The 21,130-nt window shown below is 39.1% G+C and overlaps 13 non-coding genes across 13 annotated transcripts; 9 read left to right on the top strand and 4 right to left on the bottom strand.

Moving 5' to 3' along the window:
* Positions 1-647: 647 nt before the first annotated feature.
* On the top strand, positions 648-719 carry Trnap-agg (transfer RNA proline (anticodon AGG)). The gene has a single exon. It is a non-coding gene; the product is annotated as a tRNA-Pro (tRNA).
* Positions 720-1,333: 614 nt separating this feature from the next.
* Positions 1,334-1,405, top strand: Trnap-ugg (transfer RNA proline (anticodon UGG)). The gene has a single exon. It is a non-coding gene; the product is annotated as a tRNA-Pro (tRNA).
* A 194-nt stretch (positions 1,406-1,599) lies between these two features.
* On the bottom strand, positions 1,600-1,682 carry Trnal-uaa (transfer RNA leucine (anticodon UAA)). The gene has a single exon. It is a non-coding gene; the product is annotated as a tRNA-Leu (tRNA).
* A 275-nt stretch (positions 1,683-1,957) lies between these two features.
* On the top strand, positions 1,958-2,029 carry Trnap-agg (transfer RNA proline (anticodon AGG)). The gene has a single exon. It is a non-coding gene; the product is annotated as a tRNA-Pro (tRNA).
* Positions 2,030-2,642: 613 nt separating this feature from the next.
* Trnap-cgg (transfer RNA proline (anticodon CGG)) lies at positions 2,643-2,714 on the top strand. Its single transcript has one exon. It is a non-coding gene; the product is annotated as a tRNA-Pro (tRNA).
* Positions 2,715-3,172: 458 nt separating this feature from the next.
* Trnal-uaa (transfer RNA leucine (anticodon UAA)) lies at positions 3,173-3,255 on the bottom strand. Its single transcript has one exon. It is a non-coding gene; the product is annotated as a tRNA-Leu (tRNA).
* A 274-nt stretch (positions 3,256-3,529) lies between these two features.
* Positions 3,530-3,601, top strand: Trnap-agg (transfer RNA proline (anticodon AGG)). The gene has a single exon. It is a non-coding gene; the product is annotated as a tRNA-Pro (tRNA).
* Positions 3,602-9,429: 5,828 nt separating this feature from the next.
* Positions 9,430-9,515, top strand: Trnap-cgg (transfer RNA proline (anticodon CGG)). Its single transcript has one exon. It is a non-coding gene; the product is annotated as a tRNA-Pro (tRNA).
* Positions 9,516-9,972: 457 nt separating this feature from the next.
* Positions 9,973-10,055, bottom strand: Trnal-uaa (transfer RNA leucine (anticodon UAA)). The gene has a single exon. It is a non-coding gene; the product is annotated as a tRNA-Leu (tRNA).
* A 985-nt stretch (positions 10,056-11,040) lies between these two features.
* On the top strand, positions 11,041-11,112 carry Trnap-agg (transfer RNA proline (anticodon AGG)). Its single transcript has one exon. It is a non-coding gene; the product is annotated as a tRNA-Pro (tRNA).
* A 612-nt stretch (positions 11,113-11,724) lies between these two features.
* On the top strand, positions 11,725-11,796 carry Trnap-ugg (transfer RNA proline (anticodon UGG)). Its single transcript has one exon. It is a non-coding gene; the product is annotated as a tRNA-Pro (tRNA).
* A 1,434-nt stretch (positions 11,797-13,230) lies between these two features.
* Trnap-ugg (transfer RNA proline (anticodon UGG)) lies at positions 13,231-13,302 on the top strand. Its single transcript has one exon. It is a non-coding gene; the product is annotated as a tRNA-Pro (tRNA).
* Positions 13,303-13,760: 458 nt separating this feature from the next.
* Positions 13,761-13,843, bottom strand: Trnal-uaa (transfer RNA leucine (anticodon UAA)). Its single transcript has one exon. It is a non-coding gene; the product is annotated as a tRNA-Leu (tRNA).
* Positions 13,844-21,130: the final 7,287 nt, after the last annotated feature.

Here is a 21,130-nt window from a genome sequence, read left to right as displayed (position 1 = left end):
CGGACGAGCCCAACTTTCTGGATTTATACGCATCTACTGCTTGTTAATGACATGAAAGTCAATTATTCCCCGTTGAAACTTTTCCTACGCTGTTCATCTCGACGCCTGCTTTGAAGTTGTGATTTGCACTGCGTCTTTATCGACTTTAACTGACGGATGAGTTGATAACATATAGAAACGGCATATATGTGTTCAATAATTGTTGTTCAGAACTTTACATCAATTTCAAGATATGGATACGTAACCTGCATGTTTGTTCACAGGTTGTACCTATGTTGATAACGAACCGCAATATTTCAACCAGAGCATTTTCAAAGAAACCAAAATGTAGACGTTCTCGGAACACCAAATTTCACAACTTACAAACGACATACCAATAATTAATTGTCGAAGAAGTTATATCATAATGATTATATCGCCTCATGAGAGCGGTTTGAATCCAGCTGCAGATTCCAACTGGCACAATTCAGTATTCCGTTTCGTGATGCGGCTTTGATTTACTTTCCCCTAGACCAACGAGCCACGCGATGGCTTCAGGTACACTTTATACTTATTGATCCATGGGTGTGAACAAGTTCAATGTGTGTTGAACCCCAGTTTTCGACCATTTGAAGCAGAAACAAAGGTATTGTTTATTGGCTCGGCTCGGCTCGTTGGTCTAGGGGTATGATTCTCGCTTAGGTTGCGAGAGGTCCCGGGTTCAATTCCCAGACGAGCCCAACTATCTGGATTTATACGCATCTACCGCTTGTTAATTACATGAAAGGCTTTTCTTGTTATTTAGGAAGCATTATACAACTGTAATGTGTGAGGTCGCGTTGAAACCAAATTTCTCGGAATACCAAATATCACAACTTACAAACGACATGCCAATAATTACTTGTCGAAGAAGTTATATCATAATGATTATATCGCCTCGTGAGAGAGCGGTTTGAATCCAGCTGCGGATTCCAACTGGCACAATTCATTATTCCGTTTCATGATGCGGCTTTGATTTACTTTCCCCTAGACCAACGAGCCACGCGATGGCTTCAGGTACACTTTATACCTATCGATCCATGGGTGTGAACAAGTTCAATGTGTGTTGAATCCCAGTTTTCGACCATTTAAAGTAGAAACAAAAGATATTGTTTAATGGGTGAAATTAAGTGACATATTATAGTGCTCAAATTTGGCTTATTTACTATTTATTCACATACCTTTTACCTCAATTATCAAGATAACACACGTAACAAATATCGATCTCTAATCATTTTACGAAGAAAATATAATTAGGTGGTATCAGAGATTCCTAATAAGGATAAGTCTTTATGTTTCTTCAGCGTTACAGAGTGGCTCGTTGGTCTAGGGGTATGATTCTCGCTTTGGGTGCGAGAGGTCCCGGGTTCAAATCCCGGACGAGCCCGTTCTGTTTCATTTATTGGCATATATCGCAATTTATTTAATTACTGGAATTCGTTCATGATTGCAGTTTCAAAAGTCATCTAGAAGCACCTGACTTATATATGCCAAGTCACACCACTGTTGACAAGGAACCGCAATATTTCAACCAGAGCATTCTCAAAGAAACCAAAATGTAGACGTTCTTTGTCGCAAAACTACTGGGTGTGGGGTTTGAACCCACGCGAACACTCGCCCATTGGAACTTAAGTCCAACGCCTTAACCACTCGGCCAACCCGGTTGCATTTACAGCTCCAACAGGTAGCGTTGAATTTTTATAGGTTCTATGAAACAGGTACTATTAGAAATATCTGTCCATAGCCAACCGTTTGTATGTACGTGTAATCGAATTTAAATGACAGATAAGTTGATAAGGGTAGAAAAGGCATATACTGCGTCTTTATCGACTTTAACTGACGGATGAGTTGATAACGCATAGAAGACAGTGGTTACAGGGTAATATCATAGATAAGTTATACGACAATAACGGCCTATGTGTAACTAATCCCTCCGCTCGGCTCGTTGGTCTAGGGGTATGATTCTCGCTTAGGGTGCGAGAGGTCCCGGGTTCAAATCCCGGACGAGCCCAACTTTCTGGACTTATACGCATCTACTGCTTGTTAATGTCATGAAAGGCATTTCTTGTTTTTAGGAAGCATTATACAACTGTAATGTGTGAGGTCGCGTTGAAACCAAATTTCTCGGAATACCAAATATCACAACTTACAAACGACATGCCAATAATTACTTGTCGAAGAAGTTATATCATAATGATTATATCGCCTCATGAAAGAGCGGTTTGAATCCAGCTGCGGATTCCAACTGGCACAATTCATTATTCCGTTTCGTGATGCGGCTTTGATTTACTTTCCCCTAGTCCAACGAGCCACGCGATGGCTTCAGGTACACTTTATACCTATTGATCCATGGGTGTGAACAAGTTCAATGTGTGTTGAATCCCAGTTTTTGACCATTTAAAGTATAAACAAAACTAATTGTTTAATGGGTGAAATTAAGTGACATATTATAGTGCTCAAATTTGGCTTATTTACTATTTATTCACATACCTTTTACCTCAATTAACAAGATAACACACGTAACAAATATCGAGATCTAATTATTTTGCGAAGAAAATATAATTAGGTGGTATCAGAGATTCCTAATAAGGATAAGTCTTTATGTTTCTTCTGCGTTACAGAGTGGCTCGTTGGTCTAGGGGTATGATTCTCGCTTCGGGTGCGAGAGGTCCCGGGTTCAAATCCCGGACGAGCCCGTTCTGTTTCATTTATTGGCATAAATCGCAATTTATTTAATTACTGGAATTCGTTCATGATTGCAGCTTCAAAAGTAATCTAGAAGCACCTGACTTATATATGCCAAGTCACGCCGAAGCGATAATTAACAGGATACCAATTATCACAAATGACAGAAAAACAGGGCAATTATTCCCCGTTGAAAATTTTCCTACGCTGTTCATCTCGACGCCTGCTTTGAAGTTGTGATTTGCACTGCGTCTTTATCGACTTTAACTGACGGATGGGTTGATAATGAATAGAAAAGGCATTATTGTGTTCAATAATTGTTGTTCAGAACTTTACATCAATTTCAAGACATTGATACGTAATCTGCATGTTTCTTCACAGGTTATTACCACTGTTGACAAGGAACCGCAATATTTCAACCAGAGCATTCTAAAAGAAACCAAAATGTAGACGTTCTTTGTCGCAAACCTACCGGGTGTGGGGTTCGAACACACGCGGACACTCGCCCATTGGAACTTAAGTGCAACGCCTTAACCACTCGGCCAACCCGGTTGCATTTACAGCTCCAACAGGTAGCATTGAATTTTTATAGGTTCTATGAAACATGTACTATTAGAAATATCTGTCAATAGCCAACCGTTTGTATGTACGTGTTATCGAATTTAAATGACAGATAAGTTGTTAAGGGTAGAAAAGGCATATACTGCGTCTTTATCGACTTTAACTGACGGATGAGATGATAACGCATAGAAGACAGTGGTTACAGGGTAATATCATAGATAAGTTATACGATAATAACGTCCTATGTGTAACTAACCTTCCGCTCGGCTCTTTGGTCTAGGGGTATGATTCTCGCTTAGGGTGCGAGAGGTCCCGGGTTCAAATCCCGGACGAGCCCAACTTTCTGGATTTATACGCATCTACTGCTTGTTAATGTCATTAGGAAGCATTATACAACTGTAATGTGTGAGGTCGCGTTCTCGGAATACCAAATATCACAACTTACAAACGACATCCCAATAATTACTTGTCGAAGAAGTTATATCATAATGATTATATCGCCTCATGAAATAGCGGTTTGAATCCAGCTGCGGATTCCAACTGGCACAATTCATTATTCCGTTTCGTGATGCGGCTTTGATTTACTTTCCCGTCGACCAACGAGCCACGCGATGGCTTCTATTGGGATATGCCATTTCTGCCATCCTGTTTCTATGCCATTTCTCTCTACCTGTATCATACATGTTTGTGTTATTTTCTATTTAACTGATTGGAGTATTTGGTTGTATTAAGATCTTTGTTAACAGTTAGACTTACATTAGGTTAAATGTGTTATGCTTCATTCACAAACATTGGATTTATACAAAGACACTCAAGTTGGTAATCTGTAAAGAATCTGCTCATCAGACTTCCCAACATGGCGCTGCGACTAACAGATGCTACCAGCTGGAGTACTTTTTTCAAATCTCTCGGCATCCCCGATGAGAGATCCGATGAATATGGAAATACATTTCATGCTAATGAGCTCACTGAGACTGAATTACCACAGCTGGACAAAAATACTCTTAAAAGTGATTTGGGTATAACAATCTTAGCACATCAAATTAAAATATTGAATCATTCTCAGCAAAACATATCCAACTCTTCTCAGCCCACCAAACTAAATCTGCCCGTAAAGTTACCTGAATTCTCAACTAGAATGTCTAGTTCTGATTTTCGCACTGCTTTATCCGTGTGGACAACATTCAAGAACCTTCAACCACATGCAAGTGTTCATGCCAATGATTTACTTTACTCTGCATGTGATCAGGCAGTTCAAAAAATCATCAACAACACATGTTCAGAGTTCAGAGACTTAACCGAAAAGGAATTCCTATCTAAAATCAGGAACATTGTCACACTAGAATTAAATCCTCTTACGCACAGAACAAAATTCATGGACATGCAGCAACATACTGGGGAAACAGTCACACAGTTTGTAGCCAGACTGCTTTCTGTGGCACACGACTGCGAATACATATGCCCAAGCGAAGCATGCAAGTTTGATCAAACCGACTGGCACGTTCGGGATCAGCTCATCAAGGGCATCTGCAACACAACCCTTCAGGCTGACATGTCCAAATGCGCAGACAAAAAGGCCCTTATTACCTTGGAGGAAGTTGTTAAGTATGCCACCGCTTACGAATCGGCTATTCGAAATCAAGAAACGATACACTGCCACACACAATCATATTCTGTATCACACTTCGCCACACAAAGACAACGTCAAAAGAGAAGCCCTAGCAAGAAGTCATCTTCAGGACGCATTGCATGTAGGGGATGTGGCAGTCTTAATCATGGATCCACAGAAATGGACAGGAAGAATCGATGCCCAGCATGGGGAAAAACTTGTTCTCACTGCCGAAAAGATAATCATTACAAGAAATTATGCTTCTCGGCAAAAAGCGGAAAATACAGGCACAGTCCATGACATCATCCGAGTCCCAGTCAGACTCAGATTCTGTGGATGAAAAAGCCAATCTGAGCGTAATTTCACTTCATAACGTTGGAGATCCACACTCCTCATTAGCTGAAATCAAAATTCAGATCTCTCATACTTCGTCTACAGCAAACAGCATCTGCTCCAAACCTGTGACAGCACTACCGGACAGTGGAGCATCAATATGTGTCGCTGAACATCCATATATTTCATATTTGCACATATCGAAGAGAGTTCTACAAAAATGTAACAAAAGCATTCGCATTGTAGGAGGTAGTACTATCAAAGCTTACTGCTATGCCAACGTAAACATAAATATTATTGGATATGGTAAACAAACAAAACAACAACTATACTTTACTGAACCTGGGATAAAGCTACGCCATCTATATTAAGCAAAGATGCATGTATAGCATTGGACATCCTACCGAAGAGTTTTCCACTGCCATCAGTTAATGCCAGCTCAATAAACTCTCTTACGAGCACAAGGTCTCCCACAAAACCCTCAATCACAAATCAACGGGTTCAATCACTACCGACCAGACCTATGTCTATTCCTTTTCCTCCAACTGAGGACAACATAACTAGACTGAAACAGTACATTCTGGATAGTTTCAAGGCTTCCGCCTTTGACCGATCTCCACCATTCCCCACAATGCAGGGACCACCTGCACACATCTACCTCAAACCGAAGGCTATCCCATATGCACGCCACACACCGATTCCAATACCCATACATATGGAGAAACCAGCAAAGCAAAAACTACTGGACGATGTCGAAAAGGGCATAGTAAAGCCCGTACCTCCAGGCATGATCACACCATGGTGTTCACCCATGGTCACACTCTTGAAGAAAAATGGATCTATCCGGCGAACTATTGATTTACAGAAATTGAACGCCCAGTGCATACGAGAAGCTCACTATAATCCATCTCCATTCAAAGCTGCCTGCAAAATTCCTCCTAACACGAAAAAGTCTATTTTGGACATCACTGATGGCTATCATAGCGTCCCACTAGATGAGGAAAGTCAACCACTGACAACGTTCATCACACCATGGGGAAGATTTATGAACACACGCCTTATTCAAGGTTTTAAATCTGCAGGAGATATTTTCAATGGCAACCTCGATCTCATTCTAGAAGAGTCAAACATTGAAAAAGTACAGCATGTAGTGGATGACCTATGCCTATATGAGAGTGACATTCAATCATCCTTCTACCAAGTTTGGGATTTTCTCACACTGAGCGTTCAAAAGGGGATAGTATTCAATCCTGATAAATTCAAATTCTGTCAGGATACCATCATATTTGCTGGCCTTAAAATAACCCCTGCTGGGATTGCACCTGCCCCAGCGCTTCTTGACTCCATCAAAAACTTTCCACCTCCGACAAACATTCACGACGCTCGAAGTTGGCACGGCTTGGTAAATCAAATATCATGGGCTTACGCCATCTCCCCCATTATGCTCCCATTTCGCGACCTAATAAAAAAGGGATCCAAATTCATATGGGACGACACTCTCCAATCTATATTTGAGAAATCGAAAGCAAAACTTATCACCCTATGTGAAGAAGGGATTAAATCATTTGACCTTCATCGACCATCTTTGATTCAATGCGACTGGAGCAAGGACGGCATTGGCTATCTACTTCTACAGAAATATTGTACCTGCGGTACAAATGAAGCCCCAAATTGTTGCCCTGATGGTTGGCATCTCGTATACGCCGGCTCTCGGCACACTTCACAAGCTGAAAGAAACTATGCACCCATCGAAGGCGAAGCGCTTGCGGTTGCTTGGAGCTTAGACCATGCCAAGTCTTTCATCCTCGGCTGTAAAGATCTCATTGTAGTAACCGATCACAAACCCCTCATCCCATTGTTCAGCAACCGACAACTATCTGACATCAGCAACCCACGCGTGCTGAGATTCAGATCAAAAGTTTCTCAATACGATTTCTCCATACACCACTGTTGTGGAAAATGGCACAGAGGGCCAGATGCGCTTTCAAGGAATCCAGTACTTTCTGCCTCTAATCCAACTGATGAAGACCTCTTTGCTGCTGAACTAGAGGACGACACCACTTGGTCTCTCATGCACGAGACAATACAAGCCTTAAAAACGAGAATGGACCTCTTACGGATCGGGCAATAACTATCGATAGGCTTCAAAACGCTTGTCAAGCTGACAAATCACATAAGCTGTTACATGAAACTATTTCTTCTGGATTCCCTCCCACAAGAAGTACCACTTCACCGGAGGTTCGCTCCTATTGGGAACTACGTAACAGACTATCTTGTTTTGACAACAAGATCATTGTTTTAGATAACAAAAGATTCGTTATCCCTCGACAGCTCAAATCATCTGTGCTCCATACACTACACAGTGCCCACCAGGGCTGCCCAAATATGGTCGCTAGGGCAAAAGATTGTGTGTACTGGCCGGGAATGAACAAATGCATTCTCAACTTCAAATCTTCTTGCTCCACTTGCTCCTATATTGCACCATCTCAAGTTCAAGAAACTATCATACCAACACCTCCACCCCAATGGCCTTTTCAACAAATCTGTGCTGACCTATTTTATCTAAATGGTAACGATTACTTAGCAATCACAGACAGATTCAGTGGATGGATTGAAATTGCCCACTTTCACCGATCACCTTCCACAAACCGCATCATTCCTGTTTTCGAACAACTTTTAACGCGCTTTGGCTGTGCTGAAGAACTCAGTACTGATGGTGGCCCTCAGTTTGCTTCAGAGGAATTCAAGAAATTTCTGGAAATTTGGGGTGTGAAAGGTCGAATCTCGTCAGCACCCTATCCACAATCAAATGGGCGAGCTGAACTTGCCGTAAAAACAGCCAAACGACTCATCCGGGACAATTTACTGCCGGACGGTTCCCCAAAAAGTCGTTAATTCGGCAAAGCACTTCTTCAATATCGAAACACCCCTATCCGTGATATTGGACTCAGTCCAGCACAACTTTTGTTTTCTCGGCATCTGAGGGACTTCTTACCTATTCACCCATCAAACCTACGGCTCAATCCACTGTGGACACAAGCAGCCAAAGCTAGAGAAAAAACTCTTTCTCAGGAATATATTGACCTACAAACTGAATACAACAAACATGCACACGACCTACCATTTTTAGAAGAAGGAACAAACGTTTCAATCCAAAATCCCATCAACAAAAGATGGGACAGGTCAGGAAAAGTTGTGAAATGCTTCAAACACCGTAAATACTTGATTAGAATGGATGGATCTGGGAGAACAGTCACACGAAACCGGAGATTCCTAAAGCCTATTTTGTTCGAACCCCAAGCTACAATTCCCATATCACCCAACCTGCCACATTCTAGCCATATCTCCCTCCAAATTCGGGGCCCCCACCTTTTCGCCCTTTGTCAAACCAAACTAATCCCTCAGCTATTTCTCGTCCAGCCACGCACCCACCAAGATTACCTCTGGCATTGAGACGCCTACAGCCTTACAACAAGCCAGGGCTGTCTGAATGAACATGACTATACTGACTGTTCTATGTGATAAAATAAGACATTTGATAATGAATACTGAACAATTTTTATTTCTTTGTTTATTGCTGTTCAGATGTTTCTTTGCCTGTTGCTATTTCGTTATTTGTTCACTTTGTCATTTTGTGATATTTTGAAAAACAAATATCTTTTTCCTTTGCGAAGGGGAGATATTGGGATATGCCATTTCTGCCATCCTGTTTCTATGCCATTTCTCTCTACCTGTATCATACATGTTTGTGTTATTTTCTATTTAACTGATTGGAGTATTTGGTTGTATTAAGATCTTTGTTAACAGTTAGACTTACATTAGGTTAAATGTGTTATGCTTCATTCACAAACATTGGATTTATACAAAGACACTCAAGTTGGTAATCTGTAAAGAATCTGCTCATCAGACTTCCCAACAGCTTCAGGTACACTTTATACCTATTGATCCATAGGTGTGAACAAGTTCAATGTGTGTTGAATCCCAGTTTTCAACCATTTAAAGTAAAAACAAAAGTTATTGTTTAATTGGTGAAATTAAGTGACATATTATAGTGCTCAAATTTGGCTTATTTACAATTTATTCACATACCTTTTACCTCAATTAACAAGATAACACACGTAACAAATATCGAGCTCTAATTATTTTGCGAAGAAAATATAATTAGGTGGTATCAGAGATTCTTAATAAGGATAAGTCTTTATGTTTCTTCTGCGTTACAGAGTGGCTCGTTGGTCTAGGCCCTAGACTCTAGGGGTATGATTCTCGCTTTGGGTGCGAGAGGTCCCGGGTTCAAATCCCGGACGAGCCCGTTCTGTCTCATTTATTGGCATATATCGCAATTTATTTAATTACTGGAATTCGTTCATGAATGCAGCTTCAAAAGTCATCTAGAAGCATCTGACTTATATATGCCAAGTCACGCCGGAGCGATAACTAACAGGATATCAATTATCACAAATGACAGAAAAACAGGGCAATTATTCCCCGTTGAAAATTTTCCTACGCTGTTCATCTCGACGCCTGCTTTGAAGTTGTGATTTGCACTGCGTCTTAATCGACTTTAACTGACGGACGGGTTGAAAACAAATAGAAAAGGCATATATGTGTTCAATAATTGTTGTTAAGAACTTTACTTCAATTTCAAGACATTGATACGTAATCTGCATGTTCTTCACAGGATGTTACCACTGTTGACAAGGAACCGCAATATTTCAACCAGAGCATTCTCAAAGAAACCAAAATGTACACGTTCTTTGTCGTAAAACTACCGGGTGTGGGGTTCGAACCCACGCGGACACTCGCCCATTGGAACTTAAGTCCAACGCCTTAACCACTCGGCCAACCCGGCTGCATTTGCAGCTCCAACAGGTAGCGTTAAATTTTTATAGGTTCTATGAAACAGGTACTATTAGAAATATCTGTCAATAGCCAACCGTTTGTATGTACGTGTTATCGAATTTAAATGACAGATAAGTTGATAAGGGTAGAAAAAGCATATACTGCGTCTTTATCAACTTTAACTGACGGATGAGTTGATGACGCATAGAAGACAGTGGTTACAGGGCAATATCATAGATAAGTTATACGACAATAACGGCCTATGTGTAACTAATCCTTCCGCTCGGCTCGTTGTTCTAGGGGTATGATTCTCGCTTAGGGTGCGAGAGGTCCCGTGTTCAAATCCCGGACGAGCCCAACTTTCTGGATTTATACGCATCTACTGCTTGTTAATGACATGAAAGTCAATTATTCCCCGTTGAAACTTTTCCTACGCTGTTCATCTCGACGCCTGCTATGAAGTTGTGATTTGCACTGCGTCTTTATCGACTTCAACTGACGGCTGAGTTGATAACATATAGAAACGGCATATATGTGTTCAATAATTGTTGTTCAGAACTTTACATCAATTTCAAGATATGGATACGTAACCTGCATGTTTGTTCACAGGTTGTACCTATGTTGATAACGAACCGCAATATTTCAACCAGAGCATTTTCAAAGAAACCAAAATGTAGACGTTCTCGGAACACCAAATATCACAACTTACAAACGACATACCAATAATTAATTGTCGAAGAAGTTATATCATAATGATTATATCGCCTCATGAGAGAGCGGTTTGAATCCAGCTGCAGATTCCAACTGGCACAATTCAGTATTCCGTTTCGTGATGCGGCTTTGATTTACTTTCCCCTAGACCAACGAGCCACGCGATGGCTTCAGGTACACTTTATACTTATTGATCCATGGGTGTGAACAAGTTCAATGTGTGTTGAACCCCAGTTTTAGACCATTTGAAGCAGAAACAAAGGTATTGTTTATTGGCTCGGCTCGGCTCGTTGGTCTAGGGGTATGATTCTCGCTTAGGTTGCGAGAGGTCCCGGGTTCAATTCCCGGACGAGCCCAACTATCTGGATTTATACGCATCTACCGCTTGTTAATTACATGAAAGGCTTTTCTTGTTTTTAGGAAGCATTATACAACTGTAATGTGTGAGGTCGCGTTGAAACCAAATTTCTCGGAATACCAAATATCACAACTTTCAAACGACATGCCAATAATTACTTGTCGAAGAAGTTATATCATAATGATTATATCGCCTCATGAAAGAGCGGTTTGAATCCAGCTGCGGATTCCAACTGGCACAATTCATTATTCCGTTTCGTGATGCGGCTTTGATTTACTTTCCCCTAGACCAACGAGCCACGCGATGGCTTCAGGTACACTTTATACCTATTGATCCATGGGTGTGAACAAGTTCAATGTGTGTTGTATCCCAGTTTTCGACCATTTAAAGTAGAAACAAAAGGTGTTGTTTAATGGTGAAATCAAGTGACATATTATAGTGCTCAAATTTGGCTTATTTACTATTTATTCACATAACTTTTACCTCAATTAACAAGATAACACACGTAACAAATATCGAGCTCTAATCATTTTGCGGAGAAAATATAATTAGGTGGTATCAGAGATTCTTAATAAGGATAAGTCTTTATGTTTCTTCTGCGTTACAGAGTGGCTCGTTGGTCTAGGGGTATGATTCTCGCTTTGGGTGCGAGAGGTCCCGGGTTCAAATCCCGGACGAGCCCGTTCTGTTTCACTTATTGGCATATATCGCAATTTATTTAATTACTGGAATTCGTTCATGATTACAGCTTCAAAAGTCATCTAGAAGCATCTGACTTATATATGCCAAGTCACGACGAAGCGATAACTAACAGGATACCAATTATCACAAATGACAGAAAAACAGGGCAATTATTCCCCGTTGAAAATTTTCCTACGCTGTTCATCTCGACGCCTGCTTTGAAGTTGTGATTTGCGCTGCGTCTTTATCGACTTTAACTGACGGATGGGTTGATAACAAATAGAAAAGGCATATATGTGTTCAATAATTGTTGTTAAGAACTTTACTTCAATTTCAAGACATTGATACGTAATCTGCATGTTTGTTCACAGGTTGTACCTATATTGATAACGAACGCAATATTTCAACCAGAGCATTTTCAAAGAAACCAAAATGTAGACGTTCTCGGAACACCAAATATCACAACTTACAAACGACATACCAATCATTAATTGTCAAAGAAGTTATATCATAATGATTATATCGCCTCATGAAAGAGCGGTTTGAATCCAGCTGCGGATTCCAACTGGCACAATTCATTATTCCGTTTCGTGATGCGGCTTTGATTTACTTTCCCCTAGACCAACGAGCCAAGCGATGGCCTCAGGTACACTTTATACCTATTGATCCATGGATGTAAACAAGTTCAATGTATGTTGAACCCCAGTTTCCGACCATTTGAAGTAGAAACAAAGGTATTTTTCAATGGCTCGACTCGATGGTCTAGGGGTATGATTCTCGCTTAGGTTGCGAGAGGTCCCGGGTTCAAATCCCGGACGAGCCCAACTATCTGGATTTATACGCATCTACCGCTTGTTAATGACATGTAAGGCTTTTCTTGTTTTTAGGAAGCATTATACAACTGTTATGTGTGAGGTCGCGTTGAAACCAAATTTTTCGGAATACCAAATATCACAACTTACAAACGACATGCCAATAATTACTTGTCGAAGAAGTTATATCATAATGATTATATCGCCTCATGAGAGAGCGGTTTGAATCCAGCTGCGGATTCCAAATGGCACAATTCATTATTCCGTTTCGTGATGCGGCTTTGATTTACTTTCCCCTAGACCAACGAGCCACGCGATGGCTTCAGGTACACTTTATACCTATTTATCCATGGGTGTGAACAAGTTCAATGTGTGTTGAATCCCAGTTTTCGACCATTTAAAGTAGAAACAAAAGGTGTTGTTTAATGGTGAAATTAAGTGACATATTATAGTGCTCAAATTTGGCTTATTTACTATTTATTCACATAACTTTTACCTCAATTAACAAGATAACACACGTAACAAATATCGAGCTCTAATCATTTTGCGAAGAAAATATAATTAGGTGGTATCAGAGATTCTTAATAAGGATAAGTCTTTATGTTTCTTCTGCGTTACAGAGTGGCTCGTTGGTCTAGGTGTATGATTCTCGCCTTGGGTGCGAGAGGTCCCGGGTTCAAATCCCGGACGAGCCCGTTCTGTTTCATTTATTGGCATATATCGCAATTTATTTAATTACTGGAATTCGTTCATGATTGCAACTTCAAAAGTCATCTAGAAGCACCTGACTCAAATATGCCAAGTCACGCCGAAGCGATAATTAACAGGATACCAATTATCACAAATGACAAAAAAACAGGGCAATTATTCCCCGTTGAAAATTTTCCTACGCTGTTCATCTCGACGCCTTCTTTGAAGTTGTGATTTGCACTGCGTCTTTATCGACTTTAACTGTTAGATGGGTTGATAACAAATAAAAAAGGCATATATGTGTTCAATAATTGTTGTTCAGAACTTTACATCAATTTCAAGACATTGATACGTAATCTGCATGTTTCTTCACAGGTTGTTACCAGTGTTGACAAGGAACCGCAATATTTCAACCAGAGCATTCTCAAAGAAACCAAAATGTAGACGTTCTTTATTGCAAAACTACCGGGTGTGGGGTTCGAACCCACGCGGACACTCGCCCATTGGAACTTAAGTCCAACGCCTTAACCACTCGGCCAACCCGGTTGCATTTACAGCTCCAACAGGTAGCGTTTAATTTTAGGGTGGGATTCCAACTGGCACAATTCAGTATTCCGTTTCGTGATGCGGCTTTGATTTACTTTCCCCTAGACCAACGAGCTATGCGATTGCCTCAGGTACACTTTATACCTATTGATCCATGGGTGTAAACAAGTTCAATGTGTGTTGAACCCCGGTTTCCTACCATTTGAAGTAGAAACAAAAGTTATTGTTTAATGGGTGATATTAAAGTGGAAGTGGATATTTTTAAGAAGCATTATACAACTGTTATGTGTGAGGTCGCGTTGAAATAAAATTTCTCGGAATACCAAATATCACAACTTACAAACGACATGCCAATAATTACTTGTCGAAGAAGTTATATCATAATGAATATATCGCCTCATGAAAGAGCGGTTTGAATCCAGCTGCGGATTCCAACTGGCACAATTCATTATTCCGTTTTATGATGCGGCTTTGATTTACTTTCCCCTAGACCAACGAGCCACGCGATGGCCTCAGGTACACTTTATACCTATTGATCCATGGGTGTAAACAAGTTCAATGTGTGTTGAATCCCAGTTTTCGACCATTTAAAGTAGAAACAAAAGGTATTGTTTAATGGGTGAAATTAAGTGACATATTATAGTGCTCAAATTTGACTTATTTACTATTTATTCACATACCTTTTACCTCAATTATCAAGATAACACACGTAACAAATATAGATCTCTAATTATTTTGCGGAGAAAATATAATTAGGTGGTATCAGAGATTCTTAATAAGGAAATGTCTAAATGTTTCTCTTGCGCTACAGAGTGGCTGGTTTCTCGGAATACCAGAGTGGCTCGTTGGTCTAGGAATATGATTCTCGTTTCGGGTGCGAGAGGCCCCGGGTTCAAATCCCGGACGAGACCAATTTTCCAGATTCATACGCATCTACTGCTTGTTAATGACATAAAAAGCTTTTCTTGTTTTTATGAAGCATTATACAACTGTAATGCGTGAAGTCGCGTTGAAACCAAATTTCACGGAATACCATTGATTATTGTTTATTGTCACCGTGGGACAAAGCATTTGAAAGATTGCAGTTTATACAGTTCCACAACAAGTTGAAAAAAAATTTTTTTAAACGATTCAATACTTTTGGATTCCAAAATTGTGATTCCAAAATCAAAGAGACGCGAAGTGTTGCAGAAATTACATGCGTCTCACCAGGGCGTTGAAAGAACAAAAAGACGTGCAAGACAATCGGTTTACTGGCCTGCTATATCCAGTGATATTGAAAATGCTGTATACAGTTGTCAGAAATTTCAAGAGAATGAAGCCTTCAAAGAATAAATTAATATAATAAATTATAAAATATTCAAGCGTAGACAACAATGCAAACGCGATGCACATGAAATATAAAATGTCATTTACGCAAGGAACTGACATGAACACATTGATACATCTAAAATTATAAGGATAATGCTGTCACGTGTCTGGGTTGGTGATTTCGGCTGCCATGCACGTTTGATTTACGTTGTACACTACTCCCGTTGACGCTGAGGACCTCAGTCATCTTTATAAATTGCGGACACTAGCCTATTAAATTGCATGATCATATTGCAGTACAATATGTGCTCAAAATTTGATGTTTATTCAAGCCTTAAATAAACATTGGTAATTGTAAAGTACACAAAGTTCTTGAAAAATTGTAAAAGGTATACCGCGATAAAAAAAAAGTTGAAGAACACTGAGTTAGATCACCTGCACTTGCTGCATTCAAGTGACCGAAAATAGATAACATCACTAGCTTGGCCCCTAAAAAAATACGAGAAAGAATAAATAGGAGACAAGCTCTCTCTCTCGTTTTCACCGAGGCATTCGATGTGAAAATTCAAAAACTGATAATTGCACGGAATGTGTTAATTAGTGTCCTATTTCCTCACTTTCTTCTGAATTTCGAACTTATTGTCAGCGATATTAACACCATCGGTTTTACTAAGTGTGTACTGCATAAGCGGTAGTGGACATCTTATCTTCACTAACGGCATACTATTGACAATTGACCTCAAAACTACCTGTTTCATTCCCGTTGTTGGTCCGTGGTGTAAACTGGGTCATTGTGTGTCTCAATTTTTAAACATTAAAAGTTAAATCACACATCATTTTTTACTAGATCAATATAAATGAAATATTTTATTGTTCAATCTGATCTTTTTTATTATCAGTTTACATTTGTACAACATAATTTGGAAAGGTTACCCAGGTAATATAAATTGGTCTTTCGTTTATTTGTAATAGAATGGAATTCGAATAGGTCAACAGAAAGTTTGGAGATTGATTCGCATTTAAACTCTTGGCTGCATTGAACTTGGTCATGAGGCAAAACGAAAAAAGAACTGGTAACAGATAAATATCAGAGTTATTGAATACGGACATAAAGTCAATGTTTTTTATGTATCACATGCCGTGCGAGCGGTTCGTTGGTTCGGGACTAGGCTTCCTACGCGAGCAAGATTTGAAACTGAAATTTAAAACATATTTTACTTGTGCTTGGCGTCTCAAAAACTCTCTATCGAATATTTTCTGCGCCATTGAACCCTTTGCATTAAGCATCAGATTTTCTTCGTTTTGCCATTTGGCTAATTATAATTAAATTGTATGCTCGTTAAACAAGTTGCTGTTCACTAAATTGTTAGGTCCTAATATCATTTATTCTATACATGTCTCACAATAAATTCTGTTACGTAAAGAATATAATCAACTCCTCGAGTGTGCAATATAAAATTAATTCATTGTCAAAACCTCCGTTTTTTCGCTATAATTTAGTGAAGTATCGTGGGTCCGTTTATGTTACTCCACGGGCCGTAGGTCGCCGACCCCTCGTTTAGGGGTATGATTTTGGCTTCGGGTTCGAGCCGTCTCTGCTTTAAGTCACGTCTCTGCTTTAAGCATCTATTACTTGTTATCGACATAATAAAATTCGAATCATAGCTTCGTTAGTTTTTTTTTTTGAAACACCTGACTCTTACATGTTAGGTCAAGCGAAGACATAATTAACAGGATACAAGATATTGCAAAGGCAGATGACAGAAATATGATTAACTGCACACTGCTTATCGCCGCTCACCGTGGAGTGGTGTGAATCCGATTTCGCCTCCAAATAGTAGAACTACGTTCACAAATTCGTGATGTCGGCCCCGATTTATACCAAGAAATTTCGGTGCTCCCGATGTATGTGTACCAAGGTTGGAGTCATCAGGTTATGCGTCATCTTGGTGTACATACTTCTGGCGCGCCGAAATTTCATACACGATCAACAATGAAAACGATCCATAATCAACAGTTCAAATTGATTACCTATACAATTTTTCAAATTGAAAAATAAGAAAACAATGTTGATTTGAACTGACAGAAATTGCTCAATACCGATACGTGATCTACCAGTGGCTTTTGGAGAAAGTTAAGAAGTCGCCATGATTCGACTCGACGATATAACCAACCAATTTTTTTTTAAACGAGTTTTAGGAAAGAACTTTGATGTGGCAATAATTAACCAGGACGTTTATCGAGGCATACTCATACACGTAGGACGTATACCGAGGCATATTCAGACATATTTCCGAGTTAAATATATTGTAAGAATTTAAATTTGAAGACTAGGCGATAAACTGAGGTCATGGATATAACGCAACTGCTTTATTCAAAATGACTAAATAAGGTTTAAAACATAATCAATGTTGGGGTTATCCGATCTTGATTTATTTTTTTTATTATTCCACCTGTTTCAGGCCGCTTCTCTTAAGCCATTTTGCATGAGAATTTTTGAAATATTTTTTTCCGTCAACCATTAAGCCCCAAAGCTTCTCTCATGGCTTTTAATAAGCCTGTGCTATAGTTCTATTCAGCGATATATCTTTAAAACACACTCCTCTAATAATATTTTTTATACGACAAAATTTCGAAAATTTCTAATAAAAAACCTTGGTCTTGAGAGATTTTGTGTCCAGTATAGGGTTAATAATTATTCCTAATTGATTAATCTTCATTTTGCCGTTTTCTTGAAGTTTTTACCCACAGAACAATACCAAAACGACTATTATAGCATAATTGGTTGAAAATGGTTACACAATTGTATTAAAGAATTTTCAAGTTCAACGCTTCAATTGACAATTTTGAAGACGTCACAGCTCTAATTATTACTGCACAGACCACCTCCAATGCAAAAAAATGTTATTTTTGCGACGGAAATGCGCGTAGAAAGACGTAAACAATTCAATTAGCGTCGTTACGCGTGACAATTACCATTACTTTAACGTTTGTTTCACGTTTGAAAAATCTCGATACCTCTACCAAGTATGGTGCAGTCGAAATCATATTTATTAAAATATCATAGCGCCAGGGATGGTATGTATGACTGAAAATACATGCAAAACCAATAACGAGAATATCGGTCGGAGACCGAAGACTTATAGATCGAAACTGCGGTTTCGATTCATGACTCTATAGTGACACCGCGTGTCCCATCACTAATTAATTATTAACTCGCTAATTATACCAAATAATTCATCCAAAATCAATAGGCTTCTGGTCTGAGATATGACAAACAGACAAATACCTATCAACATATTTATCAATTAAAATCATTAAGTAATGACTTATAACTTATCGATATTTAAATCGCTCTAACAGACAGACAAATACCTATCAACATACCTACCGATTAAAATCGATAAGTAATGACTTATTACTTATCGATCTTTAAATTGTTTTTGTCTGTCTGTTAGATGTACGCGATATCTCACGAAAGCGAGATTGGATCTGCTGCAGATTTTTCATGTGCATTCATCAAATCTCGTACCAGAAGCCTATGTTGTATAATTAGCGATTTAACAATTGATTAGTGATGGGACACAAGGTGTCACTATGGAGTAAGAGCGCTGTTTTGGGATCCCCTAACTTTCGATCGATAAGTCTTCGGTCTCTGACCGATATTCTCGTTATAAGGAGGTTACTGATATTTATTTTCTGTCTGAGTCGCGTCAGCAATTTTACGTACCTGAGTGGCGATTTCGAAATCGACGCTTTTTATACGATTTGCAGATCGCGTCACAGCTGGATGGTTCTGTTACTTCTCGTTACTAGCCAAGCTGGCGTGGGAAATGTCTTTCTAACCCTTAAGCTACATTTGAATCGTTGAAGGCACTTTTTATATAAAGATCCGATAGCGCAATAAAGTGAAACATGAGCATTGTTTGGATATTTAGCTCGGGCAATCTACGGTGTGGGAAAATAAATACTTAGCAATTATGACATACAACCACCATTACACAAAGCCTTACATTAGTGTTTAATTTCATTCCTTCACTTCTTTTTATCTTCTATAATCACAGTGTTATTGTTCTTTGCATCATGAACTACGAGCCCGATTGTGTGGCAATGTAGATATCGGGAAAGTATTGTAATGCAATGTGTCCTCGACTAAAATTGTATGACGAAACCAATTCTTCTGTGTAATCAAATATTATGTGTTGTAATTAGGGCTGTGAATGGTTAACCGATTTTAGATGATTAACGGTTACGATTTATTTTAACCGTTAACTGACATCTCAAGTACAAATCATCTTTATAATGTACAATTTCTTCAAAAATGATCAACTTAATCGCAAATTTATCTCCCGTGGCGTTTAATTCATGAGAATATCACTGATTGCATTGGTGAGCACCAAAAAATGTAGAAAATAATTGAAGTACCAATATCACTGACTATGAAAATTTCACAATGATAAATTCAGAATCAGATTTCGGTCAGAATATATTGTTCACGATTTTATTGCAAAAGCGTCTATTCAATGTCATCCAACAAGTGCGCAGTTGATGCTGTCTTTCTTTATGATATCTCAAAGCAGAATTTGCAGATCGAACACTTAAATTTTGTTTCATAAATGACATTTAATAACGGAATGGAGTATCCCCAAAAGACTTACATATGTCCGAAGCAGGCTGCATATCTATTGCAACAGAGCGATCATGAAACTATCTCCATTCGTGAATGATTTTGTGCGATACCGGGATAATATCACTCAAAATTGGTTTGTAACCATCGTGACGTAACAATCTAAAATTATAACTTTTACGTCAAACGTCACGCTGTGGTAAACCGGTTAATTTTACCCGGTTAACGGTTGAAGTTTTCTCCCTAAAATTCCCAGCCCTAGTTGTAATACGTTTTGTCGTGCCTTGCTTGCTTGCTTCTGTACATCAACTTCTGAGTTATTAGTGCGTATAAGGCACAATTAGCCAAGTCAGGCATTACGTGAAGTTTCAAAGTGAGTTTTATTGTGAGCTATCCAGAACCAGAGAATAAAAGCTACGACTGAACAACAACCGTTTCGACTATAAATTTATATTGATAGAGATGCAATATGTCGCACCCGGGTTAACTTCAGACGCTTAGGCGAACTTATGAAATAAGAAGTAATATTGAGGCAAATAATATCTGCAATTCACTTATATTCAAGCAACTTTTAGTCCGTAAAATGAAGTATGCTGACAAAATTGTTATTCTACCTTGAGCGTATATTTACTCAATTTAAACTCTGCGAGGAAACTCCCTGCGCAGGCCAATATTTACCGAAGCAGTATTCCGTGACGAGGCGTATAGATAACTTCCTCATTCTATGGCTAAAGATACATTATAATGCTATGTGAGGTTGTGGCTTCATATGTTTTCGAATAAAGTCAGGGCTCAGGCTTACGTGTTTTAGAGTTAAGGATGAGAATGAGAATTGCCGGCACTAAAAGCCGGCACTAAATGTCGAATGACCAAGATTGAAATATAAAATGAGTGAAAATTGGTCGTTAGCATTTGTAAGCCACTTTTTTGATCAGAATGTTTTTCGGATATAAGAATGGATGGTCATGTAATGGCGTTTTACATGCGGATAAAATCTTACTGACTGTTACCGATTGATCACTTGAATAGTACGTGGTGATTAGCTTTGTTTGGCACGTAGCAAGTGGAACATTACAATGCTCAAATATTAAAGCAGCCTTGCGTAACAAGACATTTTTACAGCGAGGCATAGAAATATTAAATGTCGTGAGAATATATATTTCAGCACCAATGCGACCCTTATTACTTATCGATCTTAAGATCGGTAAGTACCGTATGTTGATAGGTATTTGTCTATTTGTTTGTTTGTTTGTCCGTCTGTTAAATACACGCGATATCTCACGAAAGCGAGATTGAATCTGCTCCAAATTGCATGTGCATTCATCATAGTTCGGAACAGGAGCCTATCG

Source organism: Styela clava, chromosome 9, assembly GCF_964204865.1.
Source record: "Styela clava chromosome 9, kaStyClav1.hap1.2, whole genome shotgun sequence".
NCBI classification, from domain to species: domain Eukaryota; kingdom Metazoa; phylum Chordata; class Ascidiacea; order Stolidobranchia; family Styelidae; genus Styela; species Styela clava.
Note: the sequence above shows the minus strand (reverse complement) of the source record. Positions and strands in the feature narration are given on the sequence as shown.